This window comes from Nannobrachium achirus (genome assembly GCF_963921795.1).
Source record: "Nannobrachium achirus genome assembly, chromosome: 6".
Lineage (NCBI taxonomy): Eukaryota > Metazoa > Chordata > Actinopteri > Myctophiformes > Myctophidae > Nannobrachium > Nannobrachium achirus.
This window is the reverse complement of record NC_137815.1, coordinates 49,393,670-49,417,847: the sequence shown is the minus strand read 5'-3', so window position 1 is coordinate 49,417,847 and position 24,178 is coordinate 49,393,670. Positions and strand designations below refer to the sequence as shown.

Here is a 24,178-nt window from a genome sequence, read left to right as displayed (position 1 = left end):
ACAGCAAAAAGACGAGTGCAAAGTGCAAAGTGCAAAGTTACACATCCAACCCATATGGGTCCATTTGGTTCCATTTGTACACACACAAGTTACACATCCGTAAGCAGTGGTGTAAAGTAACTAAGTACATTTTAAGTACTGTACTTAAGTACAGTTTTGAGGTATTTGTACTTTACTTGAGCATTTCCAGTTTTCAGTACTTTTACTTCTACTCCACTGCATCTCGGATCCAAATATTGTACTTTTACTCCACTGCATTTATTTGAAAACTTTAGTTACTACTAGTTATTTTGCAGATATAAATGATTATATTATAAAACATACATTAATGCACTTTAACCCTATTCTATACTGTGGCTGTTTGAAAATAGCCGATCTACAAGCTTGTAGATCTGCTATCTACAAGCCCGTATTGACCATCTGTTTGCCTGTGTCCATTTATGCTCATACATGGAGATATCTGTATCTGTCTGTCTGCATGTAGATCTGCTATTTTCAAACATTTTGTACTTTTATTTTTGGTACTTTCTTTAAGTACATTTTGATGCCAATACTTTTACTAAAGTACATTTTGAATTCTGGACTTTTACTTGTAACAGAGTATTTCTACATTGCTGTATTGATACTTGTACTTAAGTATAAAATGTGAGTACATTTTACAACACTGTCCGTAAGGAACAATTTGGTGTCATTTGTACTTTCTCGTGAAGTTAAAGCGAACACTCAGGATGTTGCTGCATGTGCAGACGTGCAAAGAGAACACAAGCCAACAGCCTAGCCAGAGGCTATAGAGTGTGTTTGTGCATTAGTATGTCCTCGGGCCATGGAGCGTGCGGTGATGATGAGGATCAGACACGTGGAGTGAAAGTGAAAGTAAGCACGTGAAAGCGTAGGTTATTATCAGAGGTGAGTGTTGAAGCAGATGTGTAAGTGTCTGTGCAGCCGCTACAGTGTGTGATGACACTGTTGACACGCTGATCCAAAAAGCCATTTCAACCCCGTGACTGAAGGGCCCGCGTCGTGTCACATCTGATGCCAATTCCTGAGAGTGTTGAGTGTCCACACACAGAGAGAGAGAGAGAGAGAGAGAGAGAGAGAGAGAGAGAGAGCAGTATCTCCGTAATACAGAATACATACTGTACTGTACAATACAAACAGAGCTGTTATCTTTAAAGTCACCAGTAAGACTACCTAATCGGGAGATAAGCGACCGTAGGTCACATGTATACACAAAGAGTAGGGAGCAGTGTCCCCAAATAATGTGGAGGGATCCATGTTGATGACATGAGTGTAGACATACTGTGTAGCGAGTTTCGTGATAATAGGGGAAAAATTGGAGGAGCAGTGTCCAAAAATGTGCTTTCAAAAATCGGCCTGAAGGTGGCGCTATATGGGACAGATCCATGTTGATGACATGAGTGTAGACATACTGTGTACCGATTTGAGTGATTTTAGGGGCAAAATTGTAGGAGCAGTGTCCAAAAATGTGTTTTGCAAGAATCGGCCTCATGGTGGCGCTAGAAGAGGGCCATGTGAGAAATGAGGGGTGGGGTCTCCGCGCCGCCGAGGCGGACGAATAGGTCGCTCCTAGCCCAAGTTACGGCATTTTATGTGCGCTGCAGTGGCAGGGGGTCCTCCACTGGGGGCGCCACCACTTTTGCATCCGTTCTGGAGCACCAGGAGTCGGTGGTCCCCGGGAATTCCCCGTGAGCAGCCCCGTTGGGGTGGTCATTTGGTCATTTTTGCACATTTGGTCATTTTTTACACCTGGGGGTCCCCCAGGGACCTGGGGGTCCCTGGAGCTCCGGGGGTCCTTGGAGGTTGTAGTTTGGCAGGCAAGGAGTGTGTGTGCAAAATCTGGCATGGATCGGGGCAACGGTTGCGGAGATATGAGCAGGGCAAAAGTGTGACGTGTGACGGACTGACTCACTCACGGACAGCCGGTGGAGCTTTTGATAGTAAATGCGACCTATGGTCGCAATAACCTGCAACATTATATTAGCCTTCTTTTTGGCGACACGCGTCTGGTAGCTCCTTTGTCATTACGGACGTACCACTAAAAAATGTATGCTTGCAGGGTCCTAGACCCAGAGCAGAGGGCAGCAACAGGTTGTCAGAAACAATGTGTATTAAGAATTAACATATTCGCACGAGTATCTCGCAAATAAAAGTGTTTAATAGTGTTTAGAGATGTTGACTTTAAATACATTTAAAATAAATAAATATAAGAATTATAGCGTAGTTCTTTTACCTGGAAAGTGTAACATTGCAAAGTTGCAATGTAACACAGCTCTTTCTAAGCATTTCTTTATTCTAGCAGAACTATATCTTTTAAATTGTACAAACATTTCTTATGTATGTTTGCGTTTATTTCATACTTGCTTTAATGTATGTTGTATGTTTACCATGTAATGACGGCCCTTTGAATGGAACAGAATTGAACGTAGATTATAACAGATATTGTTAGTTACGCTCAGCGGGGAAGGTATTGTTGTGTGAGAGTGACGCGACAAACAGCTGTGTCCTACACAGTATGTACGCTCTTTGTTGAGCTCATGCATGGCTGTGAGAACACACAGCGAATTCACCGAATTCTGAGCCTCCCAATTTGGATGTTTCCTGTACAAAGGTCAGGGTGACATTTACACAGCAGGAAACACATCCACAGGCAGCATCAGTGTGTGCTACACAAACACTGACTTTTAATCTACTGCATTTCTCGCCGTCTTTGTGTGGTTGTGCGTGCATGTGCATGCGTGTATGCGTGCGCGAATACGTGCGCGTGGGGTCGATATAGTTATCACGGCGTTATGTTTTTCACCACGTTCTGGTGTTCAGCTGCCCCCTTTGCTAAATTGAATTAAAGTGTTTTCAAAATAAAAGTAAAAGATAAAACAACGGGTTTGATGGCAACAGTGTTTTGTCTTTTTATTTCCAGTGGACAATGTCAACAGACGCGTCACTTCAGAAAGAAAGAAAGAAAGGGGAAAAATGCGTAGTGAACTTGTAGATGTACTATTTAATCAATGAGAAAAGTAATACAATAATTATCCGTTTAGAAAATGAGCACCTACCTGTATAATGACATGCCCTCAATAGGAGCGCCAGGTAGAAATTAGTACAGTATGTATGGTTGCAGAAAATAAAACACTAAACCACTGTGTGTAACGTGTGTGTCAAATGTACTGTAGATAAGTGGTTCTCAACCTTTTCAGGCCACGACCCCCAAAATAATCTTATTTTAACTGGGGACCCCCTCACCCTACGAGCAATAATAGTTGAGGAATTATATGTTGTATAACACGGTTCAATCGTGAAAATACAGATCTACATGCTCACAACGCCTCGCGTTTCGAGGCGTTGTGAGCATGTAGATCTGCTATTTTCACAATTTCTGCCTCTAATATTAGACAATTTGGCCAAGGTTTAATTTGTCATTTTAGAGGTATTAAAATGTCCTTAACTCACTTTAGAAATGTGCAGATACCCTTGATACACTTAAACTTTATGTCGGGTTGGGTTGTGTACTGTTGAGAGAGAAAACAATGTTGCACATTAAGTTAATCATCTGGGGACCCCCCAAAATAATTTGAGGACCCCACAGGTTGAGAACCCCTGATGTAGATGGACGGGCGTGGATTGAGATGCAGTGCCAGTGAGTGACGTTCTGCCCAAAACATGTTCGGAGGCGTAGAAAACAAAAGCACTGCGCGTGTGTGTGAACGCTAGGGGGTGGCAACTGCCGTCCTCCTGGACCCCCAACTGACACCGGCCTTGGTTGTCGATGACAGCGAAATAGGGAGTGCTCTGGTGTGTATTAGCCGGCTATAAAGTGTCACCACTTTATCTGTTCCAGGCGTTTGAGAAGCAGCCCTCTAAGAGCTTCTGTGTGACAAGGCATTGTGGAAAAGGCCACACGGGTTGGCAAGAAAGCACGGCCGTCTGGATGGATCAGTGCACATCTGACAAGGCGAGAGGAAGTGATGGGCATGCAGAGTCTGAGTGCAGGGGAAAACAAGTAAAAAGAGCATTGTTTTTCTTCTTGCATCGGCCTTCTTGTATTCCGTCTCTCTCTAGGCCTAGGGCACTGGTTCCCAAGCACTGGGTCGGGACCATTTGTGCATCACGGAAACATTTTTACGGGTCCCCTAATTTTTATTTCCTACATATGGACATATTGTGTCGGTCTCTGTTGCTTCGTCGCTTCTCGCCCTTAGGGCGTCTTATTAGTAATTATTATTATTTCAACATTTTCAAAAAACATTCCTCAAAAAGCTAAGATGAATAAAAAAAGTGCAATGATTTTTCCAAGTAATTTCATTAATAAATAAAAGAAAGAAGACATTTCATAAATTAGAAAACAAATGTCTAAGAAGTAGTGAAAATAGCCGATCTACAAGCTCCATAACGTGCCGCGAAGCGACGCGTTGTGAGCTTTTAGATCTGAGGTTTTCACTAGTTTGGGTCCCAGGCAGACGTCTAAGGGACATCCGGCTGGGCATCCCTTATTTCTAAGAACAATAAGGGACACAGAGAGAAAAGATACAATCTCACAACAGTACGGTATATTATCTTAACCACTTGAACCACATGCAGCATCCACATTCTATCTAGGGCATACATGGGCAACTGGCGGCCCGGGGGCCACATGCGGCCCCCACCTTCACTTCATGCGGCCCGCAGGTTAATGCCGGAATACTGAATATATTATTGATTTCAGCTGTTACAATTCCAAACATGACCTGCTTTAATTCCGTCAGTCTATATTAGTATCTTAATGACTAGTATAGCAGTATTAAAATGTATTTTTTTATGTACAATGTATTTGTATTTAGGTTCATAAAGTTAACACGAGTATATAACTAAATGCGTTTGAAATTAAATCAAAATGTTACATTTCAGGATTCCGATTAAGAAATAACAAAACATAATTCAGGATTCCAATTCAAAAGAAGCAAAAATAGCCGATCTACAAGCTCAAAACGCATCGCGTAGATCTGCTATTTTTGCTTCTATTGTATGCAATACTAGAATGACAAATGTTGCCCTCTGGAGTGAAGGTGGAAATATAGTGGCCCTCACCATCATCAAAGTTGCCAACCCCTGTTCTAGGGGGAACATTAGCCGTTGGCAACTATCTCTCTCTCTCTCTCTCTCTCTTCCTCTCTCTGTTTGTGTACGTTTGGTTTCTAATGACTGGGCCTACACCACACGTTCACGTGTTACGCACCTCCATTGCGTAACAATGCCCCGCAGGACAGAGGAGGAGGTTGCCACTTCTGTCTGCTTATACAACACATTTCCACATCTCTCTGGGGACCCTGTCTTGAGGCAGGCGTATTGACGCGAGGCGTGCAGCGAATGAGTGAAATTGACGATTTCTGGAGGTGAAGTGGCGTGTTTTTCTTCCACCAGCCTGGATGTTGGTATTTTTGGAACTCTGCATGCACTGGTGTGGGAGGGAAGGTGCAGTAGTAGGGGTGCGTCGTTTTCAATTTACACCGCCTGCCACCCGCCTGCTTGCAACCAGGTCTACCACCGTATATAGAGTCATGCGCTCGTCCATTGCTATTTTCTGCACACTTTAGTTGGAGTAGGTGCACCCATGATACTGTAGACCAGGGGTCTTCAGATATTTAACAACTTGAGCTGTCATTACCCAATAAACCTGACCTTTTACTCTGTACTTAGTCTGCTCTTTTTCCCCTCTACACCAAACCTCTTTGCAGAAAATAGCCGATCTACAAGCTCACAACGCCTGCGAGCTTGTAGATCTGCTATTTTTGGCTACAGTTATCAGAATATGGACCCTAGGGTTCAAGTTGTTAATATAAAAAGGATTGGAAGATTTGGAGAACCCCCTGTAGTAACTCTGAGGACCCCCCAGGGATCCCGGACCCCCTGTTGAAGACCCCTGCTGTAGACGTCTCCAAATCACACAGATCTGCTTTATGTCCAGGCTCGGGCAGTAAGCTTGCATCTCTGTATTTAAATGTTTTGCAGTGTGTTCATTCTTAAGTTAATGCCCAACAAAAGTAACAAAAATAGCTGATCTACAGGCTCTTGTTGTGAGCTTGTAGATCTGCTATTTTCGCTAAATTTTGTAAAAGTCAAAGCGGTTAAGTGTGGGTTTTATAAATATTTAACCAATGAAAAGTATTTAAAAAAGTTACTATCCACTGGATCACAGGTTATTTTTTCCATTTCCTAAAAGTAGCAACTGTTTTAGACATACAAGTTTTACACATACAGTACAGTACAAGGTTTCCACGCGTCAACCAAAATATGTTATGCATATCTTTTTCACTTTGGTATGAATCCCTCAAGCTGGAAAACATATTCCAGCTAGGTTTTTATGCATGCTAGCCCAAACGTGACAACGTTAAAATGCTGCCTTCATGTATCCAACAAAACGGTTGTGCATCATGGCGTGCGGAGGATATTGAAGCCATAATATCCCTGTCGGTTTCTCCTTCGTAAAAGGCTTCATAAAAGGCTCAAAGGTATAAAAGTCCAGAAAAACCTTTGCCTTTCATAGTTCAGTATACTCAAAGAGTGTACCAGCCCTCATTTTAGGGACAGCATTTTGTCACGGCCAGGTCACACGGACACAAAAGAATGACTGCTGAGCTGTGTGCAGGGGCGTCACAAGGGGTAGGAAAGTGGGACTGAGTTACTAGGGCCCAAGGTGGTGGAGGGGCCTTAATTATTTTATAATTTAGCTATTGAAAAATAGCAGATCTACAAGCTCACAGCGCGGCACCGAGTGCCGCGCTGCGAGCTTGTAGATCTGCTATTTTTGAAAAGTCGTGAAAATGTGTGCAAATCTTTGAATATATGTATTTTTGAGTGAACATTTGTAACTCAAATTTTGCTTCTGGGGGGTCCCTGGAACTCAATATTTTGAGATGGGGTTCCGTGGCCAAATACATACCATTTTGGGGGTCCTTCACATGAAAAGGTTTGAGCTCCACTGACATAGAAACATAGGTTTTTCAAAAAAAAACTCAGAAGTATTTGAAATATTCAAAGATTTTCATGATTTTTCAAAAATCGCAGATCTACAAGCTCGCAGCGCGGCACTCGGTGCCGCGCTGTGAGCTTGTATATCTGCTATTTTTCAATAGTTAAAGCACAGGGGCCCCACAGTGAACCCTTGTACCCAGGGCCCAGGATTTGGTGCGACACCCCTGGCTGTGTGGACCTCCAGGGGGGTCATCTGCCCGGAGCCCTCTCCTCGCTACGTCCACAAGGACATAATGTAAAGCCAATATGAATTGGGCTTATGAATCGAGTTTTACACTGAGAAATGGTTCTCATAGGACCGCTGATGTATTACTCACTCTCCCCGCACAGTACCTCTCTCTTCCTGCCAACTGCTGCTTGGATTGATGCTATAGCGATTGACCAGGACGACGCAGTCACTCGTTCCTCATGCTCTTGTTACTTGGGTTTGTTTTCTTGACCACAATGTTAAGAAGGTAATTTAGATAGCAGGTTATTTAAACAGATGCTAGGTTTACCTGGTAACCATATTGTTTCAATGTTACAGATTGTTATTTTGATATTTTATTGTTTAGACTGAAGCTAGGTTTGTGGTTTACCTGGGATCCTAGTTTACTTGAGGCACTACACTGTCTCTGCATTCTATCAACAGTACTAGTCTAGTAAGAAAGGGGGGTCCACACGCATAGGGTCGATTTTAATCCTTAAAGTGTATATTTTAAGATTCTGCCAGGTGCAAAGCTGAAATATCATCCCAAGGGGTTCATTTTTAATGATTTCTTGCACCATGACGAGTCATCACATTTCACAATTTTGTGGGGTCCATTTTCAGCCCAAGGAATGTTTTTCGTGCAAAACAAATGCTTGCAATGTATTCAGAATCATGAAAAACCCCTAGTTATACCCTTCCCATGCTACTTAAAGAAGATTTTTTGGGGGGATCTTTTTTTTCCTGTATAGTAAGTGAATGGGTAGGTGCAAGAAATCATTAAAAATTAACCCCTTGGGATGATATTTCAGCTTGGCACCTGGCAGAATCTTAAAATATACCCTTTAAGGATTAAGATAAAAGAGGTGGTGAAAAAAGCAATCCACCCTATGCGTGTGGAGCCCCCTTTCCTACTAGACTAAACTGTATGTGATTAGTGAGTCTCTCTGGAAAAGAGCGTATTTTATACTTTCACATAAATTCATAGATTGAAAAAAATCCAAAATACGGTACATGCTCACAAAAGATTGTGATGTGACACGTTGTGCTTGTGGGTTGGCTATTTTGTTATTTTGGAAAGGTTTTGACAGTATATAATAACCAGTAAGATGCCCTAAAAGGCAAGGTCGTGCTGAAACAACAGAGACTGACACAATGTGTCAGTCTCTACAGAATATGGGCTTAATATTGATGACATTATGGATCTTGGTTATACGGTATATGGAGCGTGACATGAGGCATGATGGACGGACATGATCTGCAGGCTTTCATTGTGACCATCAGGTCGCAAGTTACTATGAAAAGCTCCACCGGCTGTCCGTCCTTCTGTCCATCTGGCCGCCACATCACACTTTTGCCCTACTCTTATCTCCGCCACCGTTGGCCCTATCGATGCCAAACTTTGCACACACACTCCTTGGATGGCAAACCACAACCTCCACCCTTGATTTCTCAAATGGCCCTCCTCTAGCGCCACCATCAGGCTGATTTTTGCAAAACACATTTTTGGCCACTGCTCCTACAGATTTTGGCCTAAAATCACACAAAGCGGTACACAGTATCTATAAATTCATGTCATCAACATGGATCTGTCCCATTTCCCATATTCTCTCCTGATTGGCTACAATAGCCTTCTAAAATTTGTGTATGCGACGTGACGGTCACTTATCTCCCGATTAGGGAGTCTTACTGGTACTAAATGCAATAATATGGATATCAAGGTGTTTGGTGACATCTGATTTTGACCATATCGCCCAATCCTAGGTGCTGTAGATTTGTTGTTGACAACGCTGCACCTCCCATACAAGGACAGTTTGCCCTTGTGGAGAAATTACCTTTCTAAAGCTTTTCTTCCATTTCACTAGGAAAATGAACAGTATGCCTTTGAACTGAACACATCACACTGCGCTATAAAGGAAATGAAATGCGCTCAACATGATTGAATCCACTTGTAACACACCCATGGATAATGTATTCATCCTAATCCAAACCACCTCGCCACTTCGCCGCAGCTACTTCGCCCTTCTCTGCTTCGCCACATGTCACCTGCAACCTGCCATGCTATTGACTGCACTCAGTGCACTGTACACCGGTTCGCCTGGTTCATTAAAGGAGTAGTTCACCCCCCAAATGCCTTTTTTCCTATTGATTACTCACGCCATGGAGACTTGAGTTCAATATTATTATTATTATTTATTTTTTGTCGTATTCCTAAGACAATAATTTGATTACAATAAATGTACCCCCATTGATTCCGTATGGGGACCCAAATGCATTTGGGTCTCCATCCAGAATCAATGGGGGTAAATTTACTATGATCAAATTTTTGTCTTAGGAATGTGACAATTATAAAAAAATATTATTGAACTCAAGTCTCCATGGCAATCAATAGGGGAAAAAAAGCAATTTTGGGGCTGAACTAATCCTTTAACAGTTTCACTGCGTCTGGTGCCAGCAAAAGCAGCTTACCTTTGCAACGTTATAGACAAAGATCTATTCATTTTTTTATTATTATTATTATTATTTTTCTCATTACATAGATGTACTTTGGCTATACTGGCAGTAGAGGGCAGCCTCATGCAATAATTAATGTGAAATGGCCGTGGTCGGCTGCCATCCGTGCAGACCACTCAATCGCTACAGAGCAATAGACCCAGAGAAAATAACAAGGAAGTGTTTTGTTACTCCATTGATGCTAACGTCCAGTGGATTTTTGAGAGCACTATTACGGGAGATGTGTTAACGGTACACACCCACGCGACCCCTCATCAGTTTACAGACATCAAAACAAGGTACAAAAGAACGAGCCAAAGAACATACTATTGGCGTCGCGCCGCCATGAAAAATGGGCCGAACGGGAACGTCCAAAGCGGTAAAAGAGTTAATATAGGGCCACGTTTGCACGCACGCATGCACGCACGCATGCACACAGGCAGGCACACACACACACACACACACACACACACACACGCACACGCACACGCACACACACACACACACACACACACAAATCTGTGCATCCGCACTAAAAAGGCGCAGATATCATTACATAATGCTGTCATGGTCGCCGTTCATCGTGGTCGGGCCATCTCATAAATCAACACTCATCCGTTCCCAGTCATTTTCTCAGTGTGTGGCCCTGCCCAACATTTCACAGCATTTCAATCAATTGTTCAGCGGGAGCAAAAGCCTGCGCTCCTCTGTGTGATGTGAAATCCGTCTACAAAGCACTTCACTTTTTTACCCAAAGTGCTGAGAGCGGTGTGATCAGAGTCCTCCTGCCTGTCTGCCATGGCCCCGAGCCCTGCGTCCCACATAAATCCAGTTGAATGGTAAGCCCTGCAGCGCATTGCCCCCTTTGATTCTATAGTAATCTATACGGTAGTATGGGGGAAATCTAAAGCCTGCTTTGTAATATGACAGTGTGTCCTGCACCGATGCAATGCGTTGCAAGCTTGCATATTGTCTATTTTTGGAACAGGACACAGTTGTACGACAGAGTATAAATTATGCATGAGGTTGGCCCATTGCTACAGTGAAAAGGGCTTGAAAAGCAAAAAGTTTATCATCAGGAAATTACCCAAATGAATGTTGCATAGGCTGAACTATACTATTTAGGAAAGAGTAAAAACTAAAACTAAAACAATAGGGTACCTTTCTACATGTCTGAAATCTCAAATGTGACTAGATATTATTTAGCCGCATTGCATTTCCACATCTAGGCACAATCGTTGAAACCACACGAATGCTCCACACGTCTATTTCGAACTGTAATTATTTGATTCCATTAGAGAGATGGTGTCTGATCACAAAATTGCACTTCATACTCCATACTCCGTCCTCTTAAGTTACCATCAGAGCTGTTCTGCACGCACTTCACCAATGGAAGTGCATCCATAATTTATTGCTGTGCAGGTTTTGTTTTATGTTGATTTAGAGATACAGTACATGACATTTACACATTGCTGTTAATGCACTAAAATGCATCCCTGTGCATCCCCACAACAGAAGTAGTTTGGGTGAATGGATTTTCAATTAAATGTCTTTACATTTCTGGCTGCATTTCATATGGTTGAGGAATATGCTTATTACGTTCCATGATGTCATGTTAATAATGCCAGAATACCAGGTGTAGAAGGGAACTTTGTTGGCAGTAGAAGACGGGAACCACTTGGTGTGTAAATTGCTATTATTAATGGGTGATTAGAGGTCTTGGAAAGCATTCGCTTCAATATGCCACTGTGAATAATGTCAACGAATGGTAGGTCGATGAAGAATAAAATCCTAGGTCCAGTTTTAGTGTATGAGGACTCGATGATAAAAGCTCCTTAGATATATTATTAATTAAATAGATCATATTTTCCTGGTAATACAAAAACTTGCAAGGGACCCCCTTTCATCGCTTCAACAGGAGTCGTGAAAATGAACATTAATTTAAAAGAAAAGGAAATTGCCTCTGTCAATCTCACAAACGGTCACATTGTGGCAGAGAGGGGGCATTGAGTCTCGTGGGGCCAGACGACCAGAGATCGCCGCCTGCTGATACTTCTGCAGAAATGTAAATTGCAAAGCAGGTACCTTTTTAAAACTAAACTATTGTTTCCACCCACTTTTTTTTTGGCCCTACAGTACCTGTTCTGACCTGCTCACTGTTCATAGATCAGTCAGGCCTCTCAGATCATCAGATATTGACCTCCTAGCCATAGCTATTCTAAAATTCAGGACTGGAGAAGGTTCATTTGGTCATTATGGACCTACTCTTTGGAGCAGTTGTTGATGCCAGACTTACTGGTTTGAGTATTTCAAAAATTGTGGATGTACTGTAATGCAATTTTCATGAACAACCATCGCTACGATTTACAGATAATGGTCAGAAAAAGAGGTAAAGCTGCCAGGGCTCAACAAAATCACAGTAGGAGCGAGATCATTTAGCGGCCTACAACCGGGTCGCGACGTGGTCGGTAGTTTTCAGCGACCGGGTCGCTAAATCGAGCGACCGGGTCGCTAAATCACCGACCGCGCCGCTAAATCGACCGACCCGGTCGCTAAATCTACCGACCTGCCTGCAGTTTTAGGTCGGTAGATTTAGCGACCCGGTCGGAAGATTTTGCGCCCCAGTCGGTCGATTTAGCGACCCGGTCGCTCGCTTTAGCGACGCGGTCGGTGATTTAGCGACGCGGTCGGTGATTTAGCGACCCGGTCGGGAGGTTGCGTGGCAGGTTAGCCTAACTGAGGTAACGGTCGGGAGGTTGCGTGGCAGGTTAGCCTAACTGAGGTAAGGTTACTGAGGTTAGGTTTAGGGTTAGGGTTAGGGTTAGGGTTAGTAGGTCGGTGGAAGCGACCACCGGTCGGTGGATTTACCTACCCGGTCGCTGGATTAGCGTCCCAGTCGGTGGAATTAGCGTCCCGGTCGATGGAATTAGCGTCCCAGTCGGTCGATTTAGCGACCCGGTCGCTCGCTTTAGTGCCGCGGTCGGTGATTTAGCGACCCGGTCGCTCCATTTAGCGACCCGGTCGCTCGCTTTAGTGCCGTGGTCGGTGATTCAGCGACCCGGTCGCTCCATTTAGCGACCCGGTCGCTCGATTTTGCGACCCGGTCGCTGAAAACTACCGACCACGTCGCGACCCGGTTGTAGGTCGCTAAATGATCTCGCCCTCTCTCCAAAATCATTCGCCGTTGATAGACTGTATATTGGTATATTTATTAAGAGACTTTATATAGCCTATGTTCACCAAGAGACCAGGTACAGAGATGTCTCAGACTCAACCTCCAGCAGAGCCACACTGTAAAAAGGCCTGTGTGTGCTTTTACATAAATTGAAAATGGTACATTTATATAGCGCTTTTATCCAAGGTGCTTTACATTACATTCACACACACATTCATACACCGATGGCGGAGGAAATCATGCAAGGCACCAACCTGCTCACCGGGAGCAACTAGGGGTTCAGAGTCTTGCTTGAAGGACTCTTCGACATTAACTCAGGGGGAGCCCGGATTCGAACTGGGAACCATTCCCCAAATTATTTTGGGGGGTCCCCAGGTGATTATCTTAATGTGCAACATTGTTTCCCCGTTTTCCCTAATTTATTATTTTATGACTTTTATGGTGCGAAGGTAGCTGTCCAGCGCCATGGGCGCCAAGGTGAAACTGCTTCATGATTTCTTACACGTTAAACATGGCGAGGAAAAAAAGACAGTGGCACATATACTTGAAAGGCATTACTTGAGTAAAAGTACAGATATCTTACAGATATTTCACTATTGTAAATGTTAGAATCTTCCATGAGAAAATAACTTGTATTGCAGTTCACATGTAGAAAGGTATCTGGTGTTAAAATGTATTCAAGTATCAAAAGTAAAAGTACAATAAGTATCAAAAGTACAGTATAAAGACTATAAAGGCAATATAAAGACACAGAACAGCCAGAAATGTTTCTACTTTTACTACTTCTGTACTTCTGTATCTCAGTGTAGTTGCTACCTGTAGCTAGGTAGCAACAGATGAGTTTTGAGTGCAGTACATTCGTCACATGCCATATGCATCCATTTGTAACAACTATTTTTGAATTTTGAGAGGATGTTGTCTACTACATCAAAGAAATAATTCTCCATCTGCAGTGCACTGTCTACAGTATCTTCCATCTTCTTTCACTTTTTACACAGTATGTTTCTTTCATCCTAAATAGCGGTCTGGTCTGAGAGATGGTAGAGCTCTCAACTATTGTTCATGAAACACATCTATGAGAGCCTATGCTTTCATCAGCTGGGTGCTCAGGCCTCAGACATAACCAAAATGCAAAAAAACTTTCATTCATACTAACATTCACCTTGCAAGTCCGTCTCCAGTATTTTTCTCACAAAGACGTGTATACTGAAATATCTACTTCCTATTTTCTTAATATCAAAATCAAAGCCTGTGCCTATAAAGGACTGCCACAGACATTATCCTATGTGCACCAAAATGCATGAATGCAGTATGAAGCAGGCCCTAATAAGTTATATAATGGACACAAGATGTCCATTGTTGTGTCCTATCAGACCTATAGCACACAACAAAATGGTCAAACTGTTAACCGTTAACATTTGTTATTTCTTTATTTTTTGTAACAGTGTTGTGGCCCCTGACTTCAAGTACTCTTACAATTGTGGCCCCCTGCATAATCTAGTTGAATACACCTGCATTACCCCATATACTTCATTGACCATGGATCTCCAGGGCAATTCACCTCTTTCTCCTTGTAGATGTTTGCCTTTCATGACATGCACAGAATAGGGATGCTAAGCTAAGGTTCAGGTGGTTAACACAGGGTGAACCACTTTCATTCAGAACAGCAAGACAGAACATTCCTGCTTTAAACAGGCTGTGTAAATGCTACCCCTCTCTCTCTCTCTCTCTCTCTCTCTCTCTCTCTCTCTCTCTCTCTCTCTCTCTCTCTCTCTCTCTCTCTCTCTCTCTCTCTCTCTCTCTCTCTCCCTCCGGTCTGTCTGTCTTCAGAAACTGTCTGTCTGTCTGTCTGTCTGTCTGTCTGTCTGTCTGTCTGTCTGTCTGCACCTCTGGTCAATTAGAAGATGATGGGTTCATAACCTACTAGACTATTGAGTGTTCTGTCTCTGTGTGTGTCTGTATTTTATTGTGTGTGTGTGTGTGTGTGTGTGTGTGTGTGTGTGTGTGTGTGTGTGTGTGTGTGTGTGTGTGTGTGTGTGTGTGTGTGTGTGTGTGTGTGTGTGTGTGTGTGTGCGCGTGCGTGTGCGTGTGTGCATGCGTGTGTGTGAGAGTGTGTGTGTGAGAGTGTGTGTAAGGCAAGTGATTGTATCTGTGTGCCATTCAACCCTTTCTCCAATGACTTCATTACACATCCACTCTGATAGATGTAGACGTGGATCCTGTTACGGCTGGTCAATCCCAGTCCTCTCTTCTCTCTCTCTCTCTCTCTCTCTCTCTCTCTCTCTCTCTCTCTCTCTCTCTCTCTCTCTCTCTCTCTCTCTCTCTCTCACCGAGCTGCCCCCTGTCTCTCAACCCCCCCCCTTCCCAACACACACAAACTCACTTTCTCACATATGCACACGCAAGCACACACATGTGCGTGCATATACACAAACACACAACACAGCAGTAAGTACAGCATTGAGCAGTAGTGATGACAATACACCTACACAGCGGCAAGCACAATAATTCTGGAGTTGACTCCTGGAGTTGAGCTGTCAACATTATTATTTCATAATCATAATAAAAACCTTTTTGTGGGAAAAGCAATACTTCATCATTTATTTTCATTAAAAAAAATTATATAACCTTTAATAATAGCAGAGATGAAGACCCCTGTTCTACCTACATAGTAAAATACTCTGTGTCAATCTGTCTGTTTGTTACCCTGGGAGTGTACAGGAGGGTATAACCAAATGGACCCATACAGGTCTATTTGCTTCCACCAGTACACTCCCCAGAGTTAAGTAACTGTCTGGTCCACTCTCAACCTGCTGCAAAGTTGTCCAGCCACCCCCAGCCACTGCTTATTGTGATGCAGGCTGCCTACGAAGACTTTACTCCCTTTGCTCTGCCTCTACAGCATTGAATTATTCATGTCTGCCATGGTTAATATGGATCAGCTTGCTGCTTAGCCACAGTATGCCAACAAAAACAGAGCTGTTCAACTAAGTATGAAACACTTTTTTTTTTACCAGAACACTTTTACGGCATTTATGATTTATTAAAGACAACAGTGCAAAGAGACTGAAGGTGTACTGACACGATGACACAGGTCCAGGACAAGCTCAACACTATTTAAACTATTTAAAAAGCTAATATATGCATACTGCAGTGGTGGCTGTCGGGTGGAAACCTTGTAGAGGTGGAAAATGCTCGAGTAAAAGTACTCAAGTATTTACTCAAGAGTAGTTTTTTTGAGGATCTGTACTTTTAAAGTCATTTTTAAATGCTCTACTTTTACTCTTACTTTTGAGTAATTAAAAAAATTAATAATTGTACTCTTTACTTTTCATTTGGACAATGAGTAAGAGTAGTTTAAATAGTTTAAAAGTAAATGCAGGTTTTTGACATGCTGTGAAAGCAATGGGACTGCTGGTTTCCAGTAACTGAACAATTAAGGACTTTTTAGACCTTTTTAGTACCTCTGGTCAAAAATAGGCCAAATGTCAAATAATAGAGGCCAACATTGTGAAAATAGCAGGTCTACATGCTCACAACCCCTCTGTGGCATTGTGAGCATGTAGATCTGCTATTTTCACAATGGAACAGATGTAGTCAAACTAATGTAATGCCAACTTCGCAGTTGAAATATTAGTTTGGGGGTCGCAGCCTGAAAAGGTTGAGAACCACTGACCTAAGATATGTCCTTTGTTTCCAACATTTGCAGCGTTTGATTTGTGTGTATTATGTTAACGGTTCTACTGCCAGATTTATTATTTATTCATTGGGGCTTGAAAACTAGCCATTGCAGGTGTAAAAATTATAAAGATTCTGCAACTTCATGGCATATTTACCGGTAAAAATGTGCAAGTGTTTTACATACAAATCTTGGAAAGAATGTATCCATGGCTTAACCGCATGTCCTGCTGTCAGATCAGCTGGGACAACCGGAGCACCAAGGGCTGGTGGTAGCACTAGTCTAGTCTAGCGCAGCTAAACTCTATCTGCCATTGCTAACACAAGGGAGATATATCCACGCAGTTTGATATTGTCTGGCTAAGCCAGGCTAGCACTATTCAACATGACTTCTTCGTCTTCCCCCTGCTCATAAAAAACACTATGTGTGGGCGCACACACACGTTCACATAGAAAATAGCCGATCTACTAGCTCACAACGCGTCGCGGAGTCAACTCACTGTGAGCTTGTAAATCGGCTATTTTATATGTGCGCTGCCCTGTGCGATGAAGTAGACTTTTACATGAGTAACTTATGAATTCCAGACATTTACTTATAACAGAGTGTTTCTACATTGCAGTGTTGATACTTTTACTGAAGTAAAATATGTACTTTTCCCACCACTGCAGGCACCCCAAAGCCTTATATTGTTTGCTCTTCTCTTGATCAACTGAATTGGAAAAGATGCATTTTTTTCAATCGATTAAGCCCTTTTCAAAAACACTCAATTATACATATCGAGGCTTGGAAGCTCATCTCTTTACTCCAGTGTATTTAAGTGCAGAAACCAGAAAGACATGATGTGTTATGTTCCCAGCTTCATTAGGTCTGCTGTAGGTTCTCTGTACCTTACTTTAACCACTTCAACCGTATATACTTCATTGACTGATGTCCCCCAGGGCTCTATATACTCGCCATGTTTGTAGCAACTTGTATACAGTATATGCCCGCAGGCTTCACATTACCACTGCTCTTGTATTTTTAATGTCTGAAATGTGTTTTTGCTATGCGCGTGAACTGCAGCGCAGATTTGGATTTAATAAATGTGCCAGAGATTTCAGGTAGGTAACTCAGCACACAGACCTCAGCCTTTATCACCTCACTGTCCCCATTCCCCTTTCTGCCACCAAGGCCCTGTGCTCGATTACTACTAGCTGGATACTAGACCAAGATACCAAAGTTCTTGGTTTGCCTGTGATCCTAGATTACTGAGGGCACCACACTGGGGATTATTATTACCTTGCTTATTGTAAGTTGCTCTGGAAAAGAGCATCTATAAATGCTTAAATCAGGCCCGGCGCCATGGGGGTGCCAGAGGGGGCCTTTCACCCTCAGTTGCAAATCCTGCTCCCTCAGTTTAAGTTTTATATTGTCACTGTCGGGCTGTCCTGGGCTCTGCTCTCCCTCTGCCGCGCCTGGGGAGACAACGGACTGACCTCATGCTTCCTTCAATGCATGAGTAGTCCAAGTTGTTTCTTTTCACCTGACAGGGGGGATTTCCCCGGGATGGACGTAGCGCATGGAAGGAACACGTTATTCCAACCAGTTCCTTTCCCCTCCATCAAGCACCCCGGCTGGCCAGGGGGAGGCATTATTAAGACCAGGATTACTGCATGTTTTGTGAGGGTCTCAACCCTAGGAGACACAGGGAGAACATGCAAACTCCACACAGAAAGGCCCTATCGTCGACCCCACCTAGGGTGTGGGCACTGATGACGCGGAGGGAGAAATACGCCCCCAGCGCCCACAGCGTCCCCCAGCGGGAATCGAATCCAGGACCTTCTAGCTGTGAGGCGAAGCGCTAACCACTGCGCCACCGTGCCCTCACTGTCGGGCTTTTTATCATAAAGTAAAGCCCTGCTTTATCTTCCAAGACTATAGCACAAAACTAGTGAAAATAGCAGATCTACAAGCGATGCAGGCGTTGTGTGCTTGTAGATTGGCTATTTTCACTAGTTTAAATCATTTTTAAAATGATAAATACAAAACCAACAGTATTGGACATAGAAGGTTTCCACTCGACAACAACAAAATATATATTGTTTTAATATATAAAAATGAGATGTGCCCCCCTCACAATTTTCAACTGCCCCCTCAGTCATTTCATCCTGCAGCCGAGTCTGGCTTAAATTGTAAAGTGTAAAACAGAGAGAGAGAGAGAGGGCACAATTGACTCTTTTCCTGTTTTGAAGGAGGTGGGGTCCATGCATATCCTCTTGTTAGTACTCTATAATAACAAGCAGATTGCTTCTGTTTGAAGATGTCTGATCACAGCTAACCAGAGAACAAAAGTGCCAGAGTTCACTACTCGGGAGGACATGGTTGCTATCATTGTATGAACTGAAGCCATGTAAAAGTTAACATTTTGGTGATAGAATTATTTTCCTCCATGCTTAGGGAGGTATACCGGATGAACGGTTTCAGCAAGAAAAGCCATTATGTTCTCTCCGAGAGCTGAGTTTCACCTCGCGCCCTCAAGGCGATGGTCCCACATTCAGTCAGAATTGGGGTACAATAACTAGCAAGCCTGTTGTCAGGAAAGACGCTGGCAAGCCGAAATGGGCAGAGCTGAATGGTTGCAGGTAGGGATGGGACGATATGAAAATGAAAAAATCGCGATTTACGATCTATCTTGGGGGAACATTTGCCAAAGAAAATAGCAGATCTACAAGCTCACAACGCGTCGCATTGCGACGCGTTGTGAGCTTGGAGATCGGCTATTTTTTGGCAAAGACATTTGATAGAGTGAAAAAAAAACTGTGTCAAGTACGTATATTAAGTATCTTTTAGCAATTATAGAGGGTTTAAGTGGTACCGGATATGCAGCTCAGCAAATAAAAGGTGAACTGATCCCAGTGCATGATGGAGGACGATATCACGATAAATTAAATCTCCACAATACGATTATTGTGAGTGTTTTTTATCACGATAAACAATAGTATCGCGTATCGTCCCATCCCTAGTTGCAGGTCTCTCTCTCTCTCTCTCTTTATCTCTTTATCTCTCTCGCACGCACGCACGCACGCACGTACGCACGCACGCACGCACGCACGCACGCACGCACGCACGCACGCACGCACGCACGCACGCACGCACACACACGCACACACATACAACCATCCCTTGCAGGTTCATTGCTTTAATGCTGCGTCCAATGTTATATAACCGTCCCACTGTTTCAAGTAGTGGCTATTTGTTTTATCCAGGATGTCAGTGATTGCACAGTACACAAACAGGAATCTGCCGAGACTGAATGCGCTTGTTATGGAACGCTTGAAAATTGTGCCCCCTCTCCCGTTCAGATATTACATATAGCTTTTGCAATAGATCGTGCAGACAGAGGCTTATATAATGCAACATTGCCACGTTGTATTTTATGAAAGTCAAAGAGGCCGTTTTGCTTGTTACAGTAAACCAACAGGATCCAAACTTTTTCTGGACATTCTTCAGGTAAATAACCACGCTACATTTTGAAGGTGCACTTCTGAGTGTGCTTATGAGCTATGTTGTCTCTACCAGGGACAGAGCCCACAGAACTTGTGCCAGATTTTCCTTCCGATACATGAATGCGTCTTTGAGGAACACAATCTTCATAATTAGTATATAATATATTAATAAAATATAGATGATATAATCATAACAATACTGTATATAGTAGTTCTGGTTTTAATTATAGGCTAGCTGTCTAATCAGTGACTATACAGTATGCACTGTGGTTGATGAGGAAAACTAGCAGTAGTCTGGGTCATCGGGGAGCCATTGCTCTAGATAACTTTTGATTAGAGCTCCATATCTGAAATCCCCCTGTCTCCTCTAGCTAAAAGTCTGAATGAAATAACCCTGTCTCCTCTAGCTAAAAGTCTGAATGAAGGCAGACATAGACGATTGCTCTAGGACTCAGCTCCAAGACATCAAAGGTATTCTGACAGGGCCCAAAGGCAATGTGATAGCAGTGTGCCATTCACTGACTCTTTAAAGTATTTTCAGTTGCTTTAACTCGATGAAGGATTTGGTACCGGAACAGAGAAATCTAACATTCTAACAACTTTGCTAAAACCTATTTAGATTCATATTTATTTCATGTTAATCGTGTATGTTGTTTATGTTGTAATTCTTCATTATATAACATAAACAAATATGAAATATATTTATGAAATGTGTGTGTACTGTGTGTGTACTGTGTGTGTGTGTGTGTGTGTGTGTGTGTGTGTGTGTGTGTGTGTGTGTGTGCGTGCGTGCGTGCGTGCGTGCGTGCGTGCGTGCGTGCATGCGTGCATGCATGCATGCATTAAGGTGTGTTAAGGGTGTCTACTGTCTACTGATTGCGCGCAAGTGTGTAATTATTGCACACAACAATTAGCTCCCTTGGTGGTTGATTTGAGGAACCACTTCCTCAAAATCAGTTACTCCTCCCTCAAAACTCAGTATTCCCAAAGCAATCAAGCAGATGTTTGTTAATAAACTATCCTATTAATTCATGCAAAGCATTGCATTTTTTCAACAGGAGAATCCACCGAAAGCTGCGCAAGACCATAAATCCATCATTGAAATGCTTTGGCACAATCCACTCTCATAGGTAGAATATTTGGGCATTGTGACCGTGCCCTAACACAGTATTTTGCAGTATACTTTTACTGAAGTAAAATATGCAGTGTTGTACCTGAACGCGTTCAATGAACGATCGTTCATGAACACGCTCATATTTTGGGCGAACGTGAACTGAACTTTATTTGTTTCCGCTTGATGAACGTTATCGAACGTGTTCATTCTGACGTCCATGAACGGCGCTTGTCGGCCCGCATCCACGAGACGACGTGAGCTTGTAGATCAGCTTTTTTAACCAACGTGGAAACATGCAGGATGTGCGCGACGGTTAGAAACTTCTGCCTTCACAATAAGGGTACAGGAAGACTGGGCACCTAAATATTGTGGGCACCTCAATGTTAAGTTGGATGAAATAATTGCTGTGTGTGGTTCTATATGGTCTGTGTCAAAAATGTGGACAAATAATAGCTTGCAGCAACATCTACAAAAATGAATACATTTCAATAGCCATAAGTATAAAGAAATTATGGTTAAAAAAATAACTAAAAAGAACCATGAACCTTGAATTTAGTTAAAAATGTGGAATTATGAACTATGAACTGAACTAGTTCATTTTAGAAGTTTTGAATTTGAACTTGAACTAGTTCATGTTTTAAGTGAACTTTCCCAACACTGATATACTTTTTCCACCACTGCAGGCACCCCAAAGCCTTATATTGTTTGCCCTTCTTTTGATCAACTGAGTTGGAAAAGATGCAATTTTTTCAATTGATTAAGCCCTTTTCAAAAACACTCAGGCGATATCTAAGCTAAGCTGCTTACTTAACAAAAAAACAAAAAAAAAGACATCATCTCAGATAAAGATTGAAATCCAGATGAATTAAGCAGGGCCGGACAAATGCCAGCAATACAAAATGAAGGTTATAGATTTCTGGCTGATGGTCACGACGCAATGTTCTCTGTCCTCGGTCCAATGGCCACAGGAAGAGACACCCAAAACAGTCGTATGATAGAGGATCCTCTCTAGCTGACACATACACACAAAATAGCCGAAAATAAGCCAAGATCACAATGTGTCGCATTGCGACGTGAGCTTGCTCTGCTATTTGCGCTACTTTTGCGAGATGCTGTCATGTGATAAAATATAAAATAGGCCAAAACAGCAACTACCGTATATAGTTATGTACATTATTGTTTTTGTTATTATCTGTCTTTTTATATTCTTCCAATGGACAGTGGAGAAAAAGGTGAGAACTGGGGGGGAAGCATTTATTCGTCACTGTCGGGCAGAAACCTCGTATCTCCAAGTTACACATTCGTAAAATGTTTCGCAAAGTGAAGCACTGCTTCATCACACAAGGCCGTCGCACAAAAGTAGTGAAAACAGCTGATCTACAAGCACACAACGCCTCGCACCGCGAGGCATTGTGTGCTTGTAGATCGGCTGTTTTCAATAATTTAAATCATTTTAAAAAAGATAAATACAAAACAAACGGTTTTGGACTACAAGGTTTCCACCCGACAACGACGAAATGAAACACTGACTTGGTATTCAGATTTGAAGCCGAGAGTAGCGATTATGAGCCATGTTGTCTAATGAATGAGCTAACAGGGACAGAGCTAGCCCACACCCCTGTTTTGGCTGGCACTGGCAGTTGGGAAACACATTATGGGACGTGGAGAATCATCTTCAGACACTGACGAGCATCCAGCACTAATAGAGCGAGATGGGCTGCATAGGCAAAAAAACTTGCCTGAAGAGACACTCAAAGCCATTTACAGTTCCCGCTTGTTACAATGGCCAACGGCTTCATTGTTACAGTAAATGTTTATGTAGATCTTAAAAGTGTTCAGTTAAAACCCTGCACAATCAATTAAATCCATATGGGATGGCTTGTAAAAAGAGAAACGCTGGCACCTAATGGCTTGGCAAAAACCACTGGACTTAATATGCATCACTGACCCGTTGCTAATAGCACAAGCACAAATCTATTCCACCGCACGGACAAACAAGCAACCAGTCTGAACACAGGAATAGTAATCTCTTAGCCTGGGGAGTTTTGGCAGTCTGTATTTTGGGGCTGAATAAATAATTCAATAATGATTAAAGGAAATTTAAAAATATATGGAAATGTATCTTTCTGTGAAGAATGAAGAAAAAAAACGAATCAACCTCAAGTCAGGTTGACTTGCAAAAAAGCAATTAGCCCCGGCCACAAGGAATTACATATGAGCAAACATGCTGATTTACAGGCTGTAAATGTCCATACTTAAGAGGATTTTATTTTGGTGTAGCATTTGGCAGAGCTCCACACACTTTCCTATTTGCCCTGAAGACAAGACACTGCACAGTCAGGCCAGCCTGCTTGACAGTGGAGGTGGATATTTCTGCAGCCGTTGTGAAGGACTGAACGCCATAAAAAGCCCCAGGGGCGTTGCATCAAAGAATTGCAATATCAAAGCTACAATACATGTGGGAACAGCTCCTTGTGTGCCTGTGATTTGCGGCATCATCAACTCAGGTACATCCCCAAGGCAAGGCCAAGAAACCTGTCACCCCCAGGACCAACCGTCCACAGTATACTATAGCATGTGTGGGTAAGTGTTCTTGCATGCGTGTGTGTGCGTGTGTGTGTGTGTGTGTGCGTGTGTGTGCGTGTGTATATATAGTATGTGCATGCATTGTGTGTGGGGACGCTCTGGATTTGAAGGTCAAGGCTTGCCCCACGTGCCTCTTAGCGCCAACACAAGTGCAACAGACTGAAGTGCTTTCCCAGTGCATTGAGCCCTGAACGGCCTCCTAACTTTGCCTCAGCTCGGCAATCATATCCTGATAATGAAATGAGCAGTTAACTAACTGGGTGGTGTGTGTCTGTATAGCTCAGAAGCTCTAGTGTTTCTCCTGCCTGTAGGAACCACAACATAATTGTCAGCGTTTCTTCCTCTAAGGAGGAGCCAATAGGGTACGCAGGTCCCTTACATCTGTACTTACTATATAATCAATATTCGTACAGTATATTGTCACTGTCAGGCA

General features: G+C 42.8%; 1 protein-coding gene across 1 annotated transcript in view; it reads right to left on the bottom strand.

Annotated features, from left to right (window-relative positions):
- LOC308287144 (receptor-type tyrosine-protein phosphatase gamma-like) overlaps positions 1-24,178 on the bottom strand; it is a gene marked incomplete at its 5' end in the record, with an annotated part of 474,731 nt that overhangs the window by 225,644 nt on the left and 224,909 nt on the right.